This window comes from Salvelinus namaycush, chromosome 27, assembly GCF_016432855.1.
Source record: "Salvelinus namaycush isolate Seneca chromosome 27, SaNama_1.0, whole genome shotgun sequence".
NCBI lineage: Eukaryota > Metazoa > Chordata > Actinopteri > Salmoniformes > Salmonidae > Salvelinus > Salvelinus namaycush.
Genome location: NC_052333.1, coordinates 6393086 through 6404313, shown reverse-complemented (window position 1 = coordinate 6404313; position 11228 = coordinate 6393086).

The following is an 11228-nucleotide window of genomic DNA, read 5'->3' as shown; positions in this document are numbered from 1 at the left end:
GTCCACAACACAGAAATACCCCAATTTAGGGAAGGGAAAGAGGGATACCTAGTCAGTTGTACAACTGAATGCCTTCAACTGAAATGTGTCATTTAACCCAACCCCTCTGAATCAGAGAGGTGAGGAGGGCTGCTTTAACCGACATCCACGTCTTCAGCGCCCAGGGAACAGGTGGTTAACTGCCTTGTTCAGGGGAAGAAAGACAGATTTTTACCTTGTCAGCTCGGGGATTCAATCCAGCAACCTTTCGGTTACTTGGCACAATGCTCTAACCACTAGGCTACTTTCATTTATGAAGCTTTATGGGGAATGGAAGTGTAAGAACATCTTAAAAGAAAAGAGGACACATAGTATCAGAGAGCACAAGAAAATAACAGTCAAGGTAGCCAGTCAGACATAATCAAGCTGTCTTGAACATCTGAACAGCTCTCAGGGAACTGGTAGATCAAGGTCGATAGGTCTACCTCTTTACCATCCTACCAGGAAGTGTGATTGTCATACAGCCCTCAGCACAGACTTCATTCCTATCAATCTCTCTTGTGTAGAGAAGGACTTTGACCATCTATTCTGTGTATAGCAGGATGCTACCATACTATAAGTGTCTGTACATGTATATGATGAACTACTGTATAGCCTATGGGCAGAATAGAGATGTCATAAGGTGTGTACTGTATGTAGCTATGGGTTAATATTAGAAGGATGTTTCTTTGTGAAGGTTCAACTCTCTATATGACAGGCTGAATTTATGATATTTACTCACAGTATGTTAGGTCCCAGTCACCTCTCAATGTGTTCTTATTAGTTGTGGAATTTCAGCAAATGTCAAGTTAATTCCAACCATGACCTTTAATCTTGTCTTCATTCTTTCAGCCATTTATAATAATAGGTGTGGATGTACTGTATTTATGAAGTGAGTCAATCTGTCTTCAAATAATACAGATGTAGGATCTTAATTTGATTACTTTCATTTTGCTGCGGAAAATGTTCCTGCACGGCAGGAATTGCAAACTTGTAGTGTATTTCAGATTTCAAAAAGGCTTTTAAAGTTTGTAATTTCCACTTTGAAAATTCAGACTTGATTTGCCCTAATGAAAGATGAATCAACCATTAATCATCCATTAATTATAATCCACATAAGAATTCACATTTCCTGTTGCTGCATGAAAATGTTCCTGCTGTAGCAAACTGGCTCAAATTAAGATCCTAAATATGTATATCACCCATAGAGACCATTTGTTATGTATGCCCACGTATGGAGGTAAGCGATAGCTACATTAGGCCTACTATAATATTTTCAATAAAATTACCGGTCTCATTCTCTTTATTTGAAATACATGAAACACAGTATATTCCGAGCACAGACTGGTTCGCTTCAGAGGGGCAGATCCAGTGAGACATTTTAGCTGTATGATTGGTTATCTCAAAGCAGCATGCATCTATGCATGCCTGGAGGAACCAATGGGAAAACAGATAAAAAAGTGACCAGTGGTGTCAGTTCTAAAGTGAGATCCATCTTCCATTTTACCAATCCACTGTTCTGTTGCGGAGCTTCCATCCATCCACTGTTCTGTTGCGGAGCTTCCATCCATCCACTGTTCTGTTGCGGAGCTTCCATCCATCCACTGTTCTGTTGCGGAGCTTCCATCCATCCACTGTTCTGTTGCGGAGCTTCCATCCATCCACTGTTCTGTTGCGGAGCTTCCATCCATCCACTGTTCTGTTGCGGAGCTTCCATCCATCCACTGTTCTGTTGCGGAGCTTCCATCCATCCACTGTTCTGTTGCGGAGCTTCCATCCATCCACTGTTCTGTTGCGGAGCTTCCATCCATCCAGTCCTCTGTCCCATAGCTTCAATGTCAACTCTTCTGTCCCATAGCTTCCATGTCAACTCCTCGGTCTTTTGCTTCCATGTCAACTCCTCGGTCTTGTAGCTTCCATGTCAACTCCTCGGTCTTGTAGCTTCCATGTCAACTCCGCGGTCTTGTAGCTTCCATGTCAACTCCGCTGTCTTGTAGCTTCCATGTCAACTCAAATGCTGCCAGGAGGACATACTGAGAATCCATTTGTATGAGTAGAGGGAATACATGAGATTAAATCTGAGAGGGAGGGAAGGAGGGATAGTGAAAAAGAGATATTCAGAAAGAGAGGCAAGAGAGGGAGGGAGGGAGGGTGTGTGCTAGAGAGAACATAGTGAAAGGGAGATAAAGTTATATGACGTAGGAATATCCCACAGAAGTACTTGTGTCATGCTCTTTGCTTTGAGAAATGAGAGGGGACAGAAAGAGCATGCCCTGTCTACCAGCTCACAATGCTGATGTGATTTACCGTGACTGAGCTAAATGTGAGCAGGTGTCAGAAAGAAGCTCTGTCTTGGCGATGCCGACGGTGTGTCACATAAAATGTCTTCCCCTCGACACCCATAAGTCTCATCAGATGAGGCAAGTTTTCTGGGAACATTTGACAAATGTGTCAACACCGAAGGATGTCAATGTCAACGGTTTGACAATGCCTCTAGGTACTCACAAGTCCAGATCAGGGGACGGACAGAAGAGAGAGACGGATACTATGATCCACTATGAGCCATGGTCCTCTGTAGCTCAGCTGGTAGAGCATCGCTCTTGCAACGGCAGGATAGTGGGATTGATTCCCGAGACCATCCGTGAGATATAATGTACGCATGCACGACTGAAAGTTGTTTTGCTTAAAAGCATCTGTTTTACTATATTATGACAGAGTGGACACATCCAAAAGGAAGGAAAGGGCGATACCTATGCATTCAACTTGAAATGTGTCTTCCTCGTTTAACCCAACCCCTCGGAATCAGAGAGGTGAAGAATGAGCGGCCATGGCTTCCTATTCAGTGCACTTTATAGAGGCTATGAAAGTTTGCAATATTTCTTCACAGATCCATCACATTCAATCTGTAAGTAATGTGGATCTACTCATCCTGAAAGGTCCAAACGAGAGCCTCTGGCTTTCTAAATACAAATTGACTTTATAGAGGTAGTACAATGACTGAAGTTTGCAGCATTTCTGTCCATATTCAACTATGTATTAGTCATCCCGTGGTGCTCGAACCACTCAGGAAATGAAGAGGCAGCATTTCATCCATCCTCTCTGTTGCTGAGTCACACAAAACAAATACATGCTGCTGTTGATCAGACAAATACTAAAGATAGCTCCGTCCCCCATCCCTGTTCCAGCTGCTCTGCTCCCATCACCATCCCTGTTAACATCACCATCCCTGTTAACATCACCATCCCTGTTAACATCACCATCCCTGTTAATATCACCATCCTGTTAATATCACCATCCTGTTAACATCACCATCCTGTTAACATCACCATCCTGTTAACATCACCATCCCTGTTAACATCACCATCCTGTTAACATCACCATCCTGTTAACATCACCATCCTGTTAACATCACCATCCTGTTAATATCACCATCCCTGTTAACATCACCATCCCTGTTAACATCACTATCCCTGTTAACATCACCATCCCTGTTAATATCACCATCCTGTTAACATCACCATCCCTGTTAATATCACCATCCTGTTAACATCACCATCCTGTTAACATCACTATCCCTGTTAACATCACCATCCCTGTTAACATCACCATCCTGTTAATATCACCATCCTGTTAATATCACCATCCTGTTAACATCACCATCCTGTTAACATCACCATCCATGTTAACATCACCATCCCTGTTAACATCACCATCCTGTTAACATCACCATCCTGTTAACATCACCATCCTGTTAACATCACCATCCTGTTAACATCACCATCCCTGTTAACATCACCATCCCTGTTAACATCACCATCCTGTTAACATCACCATCCATGTTAACATCACCATCCCTGTTAACATCACCATCCTGTTAACATCACCATCCTGTTAACATCACCATCCTGTTAACATCACCATCCTGTTAACATCACCATCCTGTTAACATCACCATCCTGTTAACATCACCATCCTGTTAATATCACCATCCTGTTAACATCACCATCCTGTTAACATCACCATCCTGTTAACATCACCATCCCTGTTAACATCACCATCCCTGTTAATATCACCATCCTGTTAACATCACCATCCTGTTAATATCACCATCCTGTTAACATCACCATCCTGTTAACATCACCATCCCTGTTAATATCACCATCCTGTTAATATCACCATCCTGTTAACATCACCATCCTGTTAACATCACCATCCCTGTTAACATCCCTTTGGGCCCCAGTCTAAAGTAGTGCACTAAATATGGAATAGGTTACCTGTTAAAGTAGTGCACTAAATATGGAATAGGGTAACTGTTAAAGTAGTGCACTAAATAGGGAATAGGTTACCTGTTAAAGTAGTGCGCTAAATAGGGAATAGGGTAACTGTTAAAGTAGTGCGCTAAATAGGGAATAGGTTACCTGTTAAAGTCGTGCACTAAATAGGGAATAGGTTACCTGTTAAAGTAGTGCGCTAAATAGGGAATAGGTTACCTGTTCAAGTAGTGCGCTAAATAGGGAATAGTGTTGTGGAAATTCTAATCAAGTGAGAGAGACTTGTATAATTCTTCAGACAATCAATCTTTATTTGATATCGAAAAATAATTGCAATAATGAAGCTGGTCGACAAACCGCCCGTAAGAGCTCTGAAATACAGAAACAAACAGAGGTCTTATATAGTCGACCTATAAATGCTTAGTCATGTCTGGTTCCACCACAACCGTCTCAATGTGTCTAACCAACACATATCTACTGGATGAGGTGACCAAATATTCAAAGTCCTCTGTGTTCTCATGTGAGTACTAAGAATTGTTTGTTCTTAGAATAGAGATGAAGAGAGACTTTGTTCGGGAACAGACACGTTTCAGAGTACAGAGTACAGAGGGTGGGGGTAAGAACACGAAATATACACAGCTGTGGTGGATTAGGGTACAGAGTTATGTGAAAACAACAATTTACACAACCAGAGTAACAGGATTGTACATACCTATCAATTAAAGTCATGCGAATAATACATTTTCCCCCACAATAGGGACGCACGCAGCCAAGGATGGCAGTCTCCTGATGATGGACGCAGCCATGGGTAGCAGTCTCCTGATGATGGACGCAGCCATGGGTAGCAGTCTCCTGATGATGGACGCAGCCAAGGATGGCAGTCTCCTGATGATGGACGCAGCCAAGGATGGCAGTCTCCTGATGATGGATGCAGCCAAGGATGGCAGTCTCCTGATGATGGACGCAGCCAAGGATGGCAGTCTCCTGATGATGGACGCAGCCAAGGATGGCAGTCTCCTGATGATGGACGCAGCCAAGGATGGCAGTCTCCTGATGATGGACGCAGCCAAGGATGGCAGTCTCCTGATGATGGACGCAGCCATGGGTAGCAGTCTCCTGATGATGGACGCAGCCAAGGATGGCAGTCTCCTGATGATGGACGCAGCCATGGGTAGCAGTCTCCTGATGATGGACGCAGCCATGGGTAGCAGTCTCCTGATGATGAATGCAGCCATGGATAGCAGTCTCCTGATGATGTACATGGGCAGACACACCCAGGGGATAGTGGGGACGGCAGTATTCCAGGTGGACTGGCCTTCTGGGGCACGGCAGCAGGGGATAGTGAGGACGGCAGTATTCCAGGTGGACTGGCCTTCTGGGGGATGGCAGCAGGGGATAGTGAGGACGGCAGTATTCCAGGTGGACTGGCCTTCTGGGGGAAGGCAGCAGGTGTCTCACTTACCCAGATGAGTGAGTGGATAATCGCCAACACCTGTGTACTGATTGGAGAGCTGTCTCCGTGTGTGTACGGTGTGTGCGTGTGTGTGTGTGTGTGTGTGTGTGTGTGTGTGTGTGTGTGTGTGTGTGTGTGTGTGTGTGTGTGTGTGTGTGTGTGTGTGTGTGTGTGGGTTGGGGAGAGGAGGTAGGGGGAGTGAGTGTGTTTGTGTGCGTGCTTGTTTGTGTGTGTGTGTGTGTGTGTGTGTGTGTGTGTGTGTGTGTGTGTGTGTGTGTGTGTGTGTGTGTGTGTGTGTGTGTGTGTGTGTGTGTGTGTGTGTGTGTGGGTGTGGGTTGGGGAGAGGAGGTAGGGGGAGTGAGTGTGTTTGTGTGCTTGTTTGTGTGTGTGTGTGTGTGTGTGTGTGTGTGTGTGTGTGTGTGTGTGTGTGTGTGTGTGTGTGTGTGTGTGTGTGTGTGTGTGTGTGTGTGTGTGTGTGTGTGTGTGTGTGTGTGTGTGTGTGTGTGTGTGTGTGTGTGAAGGAGAGGAAATGAGATGAAACAGAGGAGAGCACTACTCTCCCTAGAGTTACTCTGGAGGAGTTAATCACGTCAAACATAAGGGAAAACAATGCTCTAAATTAATGGATTAGAATCCTACACGAGATACCATATGTTCTCTTCATAATGTATGTTCTCTTCATAACGTATGTTCTCTTCATAACGTATGTTCTCTTCATAACGTATGTTCTCTTCATAACGTATGTTCTCTTCATAATGTATGTTCTCTTCATAACATATCTTCTCTTCATAACGTATGTTCTCTTCATAACGTATGTTCTCTTCATAACGTATGTTCTCTTCATAACGTATGTTCTCTTCATAACGTATGTTCTCTTCATAACGTATGTTCTCTTCATAACATATCTTCTCTTCATAACGTATGTTCTCTTCATAACGTATGTTCTCTTCATAACGTATGTTCTCTTCATAATGTATGTTCTCTTCATAACGTATGTTCTCTTCATAATGTATGTTCTCTTCATAATGTATGTTCTCTTCATAACGTATCTTCTCTTCATAACGTATGTTCTCTTCATAACGTATGTTCTCTTCATAACGTATGTTCTCTTCATAATGTATGTTCTCTTCATAACGTATCTTCTCTTCATAACGTATGTTCTCTTCATAACGTATGTTCTCTTCATAACGTATGTTCTCTTCATAACGTATGTTCTCTTCATAACGTATGTTCTCTTCATAACGTATGTTCTCTTCATAACATATCTTCTCTTCATAACGTATGTTCTCTTCATAACGTATGTTCTCTTCATAATGTATGTTCTCTTCATAACGTATGTTCTCTTCATAATGTATGTTCTCTTCATAACGTATTTTCTCTTCATAATGTATGTTCTCTTCATAATGTATCTTCTCTTCATAATGTATGTTCTCTTCATAACGTATGTTCTCTTCATAATGTATGTTCTCTTCATAACGTATGTTCTCTTCATAACGTATGTTCTCTTCTATGTAATGTTGAGACCAGAAGTGCTACCCCATAGCTGCGGTACGTACCTGGATGGATTCTGTAATATCTGGTATAGGCCTAGCAATGCCGAGGCTGATGTAGTGTGTTCATTTTATCTGGAAGCCTCTCCATGCAAGGTTACTGAGAGCATAATTGATCAAATTCACTAATCCCTCATATCTGTTTGCCTCAGGACTGGAGAACTGGATGGATAACCAGGCTTTAGCTGGGGTGCACGGACTGGAAACCACAGTGTATTCCCTACCCAACCAAATGGCACCCTATTCCCCATAAAGTGCACTACTTTTGACTATCCCTTAGGGCCCTGGTCAAAAGTAGTGCACTATGAAGGGAATAGGGTGCCGTTTGGGAAGACACACCACGTTTCATTCTCAAACACTCCTAATCCTGCACTTGGAACATATTTTATAAGATCATTCACTACCGTGCCAAATACATGAATTTATGATTCTCAACAGCAGCAGCCCAGAGTCAGACAAACAGAATCAAACAATATGCAAACTAGTACATTGAAACGTAAGGCAAGATCATACTGTTTTGTATGACAGGAAATTGGAACTTTGTATATCATTTGCTTGTACTATTTTTTGATAAAGCAACTATGTAAAGACACTAAACTTCCACGTAGTGTGTCAGACACCATTGATTGTAATTATGAAAAGGCAGGACATACTCTCTAAATAAAATGTGACATGATTTTATAGATTCCTTACCTCTTTCCAGTAACGCCATAAGCTATTTTCTAACACAACACGAGCGACCTTAATGATGTCAACAAATGTATAACAATCTCAACAAACATTGCATTTACGTGGTCTTTTGCTTTATCGATCGCTCAGCCTAATTATCCAGATCATAAGTTTATGAGCAGAATTATTAATAATTCGATTGAAAAGAGACTGAACACCCAATCTCTGAGATAATATGATTGATACTAATTAGAGATTTGAGAAATGGAGCTGTTATTGAGCCACATGGTCTATATGTCTGTTTGTTTGCCTGCCTGTCTGTCTGTTTGCCTGCCTGTCTGTCTGTTTGCCTGCCTGTCTGTCTGTTTGCCTGCCTGTCTGTCTGTTTGCCTGCCTGTCTGTCTGTCTGTCTGTCTGTCTGTCTGTCTGTCTGTCTGTCTGTCTGTCTGTCTGTCTGTCTGTCTGTCTGTCTGTCTGTCTGCCTTTCTGTGAGGGATTGCAGCTGGATGATAGATTGACCAAAATGGTCACATCTATGGAAGTCTACAGCTTCCAGGGTGGTCATTCACTCTATTTAGTCTCCTGGGGAGATTCCACAGCACACAGCCCTCCACCTGAAGACTAGATCAACTCTGCAATACTGACTATAGATATGACTGGCCATAGACATGACCTGCCGTAGATATGACTAGCCATAGACATGACTGTAGAGAATGCTCAGCCTCAGAGTTTGACTCCCTTCAGTAGAAATCACTGCCCTTTAAAGGCCAAACGCCATCCACAGTATCATTGAACCCTGTCTGTCAGTACCAGTGTCACCCCCCTCTCGTATGAGCAGTAGTGGAAGGAGTCACATGTATCTGGTTGACACTCTGTTATAATTCTTCCTTGCCAGTGTGGAAATTAGAATATTTGTCTTGTTTACAGTTCAGCCATGATTATATTTTGATGAATGGTGGCATAAAAAAATAAAAATTAAATACATTTTTTTTGGGGGGGGAGGTCAACATAAATATATATGATTTGTATAAATGCATACATTTTTATTAAGTGCTGTACCCCAAGGAAAACACAGCAAAACAATTCTTCATGGCCATTTTAGTCTACATAATAACTCCAAACCCAAATCAAATCCCCTGTGCCTGATTGCCCTGGGATCAGCAATAATATGTCCACGATTGAAAGGTAACACTTAAAGTGGTGGGCTACAGTACGAACCTGCAGTGCGATAACTGTTCTTAGTGACAAGGGAGAATGAAGAGGAGGTTCTGGCAAAATAACAGTTATTGAGTCAACAAACCTTAAATTACAGTTGGAACATATCGACCAAACTATTTTTGATTGACAATTTCCATCTATGCTTTTCTGTCCTATTAAGTGATTCTGTGTGATTCTTTATAGGAAGTGTAGTTATTGGAGTGTATAGTAGTGTGGGTCAATATGAAGAACTTATTTCCAAAATGCCGTCTCCACCAATCATTCACTTTTTATTTTCATCAGAAATTTTTGCTTATGGGTACCTTCATGTGTGTGTAAAATCATACTGTTCTCAATTATTTTAATTAATATATTTAAGATATGTTTGAAAATAGTTATTTTTTTGCAAAATGCTGTACATCCATTGTTTAACTGGAATGAGGTATTCACATCCTGTATATTTGACTGTGATTTGTGATTGTCTCACCTAGCGATCTCACCCAGCGATCTCACCCAGCGATCTCACCTAGCGATCTCACCTAGCGATCTCACCCAGCGATCTCACCCAGCGATCTCACCTAGCGATCTCACCTAGCGATCTCACCTAGCGATCTCACCCAGCGATCTCACCCAGCGATCTCACCTAGCGATCTCACCCAGCGATCTCACCCAGCGATCTCACCCAGCGATCTCACCTAGCGATCTCACCTAGCGATCTCACCCAGCGATCTCACCTAGCGATCTCACCTAGCGATCTCACCTAGCGATCTCACCTAGCGATCTTAAGATGAATGCACTTACTGTAAGTCACTCTGGATAAGAGCATCTGCTAAATGACTAAAATATCAAATATAAATGTTTTATATACAGATCTCATATTACTGTATTGAATTATTATTAAAACAAATATATATATAGATGTCACAAATGTATCATTTTTAGAGTTTTTTATAAAAATGTAGTTGCATTTGACTGTGTAAAACCTAGCAGTACTACTTATTTCTCTGAGCATTTTGAAAAAAAGCATGATTACTTTTAGATTACTTTTATCTCTCTGAAATGAAACTATCAAGTGATAGATTTGAAACAAATACATGTCTGTCATTTAACAACCCCATGATATGATTAGATAGTGAAAAAACCCAACAATTTCTTTCGTAATTTCTATAAATAATAAAAGCTAATTTACCAACATTTCTGAAAATGGATATACATTGAGTATATCAAACATTAGGAACACCTTTCTAATATTGAGTTGCACCCCCTTCAGAACATCCTCAATTCGTCGGGGCGTAAACTCTACAAGGTGTCAAAAGCGTTCCGCAGGGATGCTGGGCCATGTTGACTCCAATGCTTCCCACAGACCTTTGGGTGGTGGACCATTCTTGATACAGACGGGAAACTGTTGAGTGTGAAAAACCCAGCAGCGTTGCAGATCTTGGCACAATCTGTGTCTCAATTGTCTCAAGGCTTAAAAATCCTTCTTTAACATGTCTCCTCCCCTTCATCTACACTGATTTAAGTGGATTTAACAAGTGATCATTGCTTTTGCCTGATCAGTCTATGTCATGGAAAGAGCAGGTGTTCTTAATGTTTTGTACACTCGGTGTATAGCATTTTGGAATGAAACTCTTCATATCATCAAGCTACAAGTCTAACACCACCTCAGTGTCTGTACCAGGGCACATAGCATCCACAGACACTCTAGCTCTGGAGGGCTCTCTTGTGCTCATTAAATCATGTATGCTCTGCTGGCTATAGGAGATTCACAATAAAAGCTATTTCCTACATGACAGATGGTGAAAATACTCAGCGTTTCAGAGAAGGCATGTGTATAATTTTGGTGCAATTACCTCGGCTTCTGTTCATCATTGAGGCATGTAACATATTCCGCTATTAAAGCCAGGCGTACGCTAGCCGGCATCTGTGTTCAGAAAGTGGAGCCCAAAAGTCTGCCTTTCTGTTATAAAAGCAGAATTTCTCAAAAGTCTATATAATTTGATATTGGTTTTATTCGTAAGTAAATCTGTGTCCTTTTTCCTATTGAGAGGATAAAATGATACTGAGTTG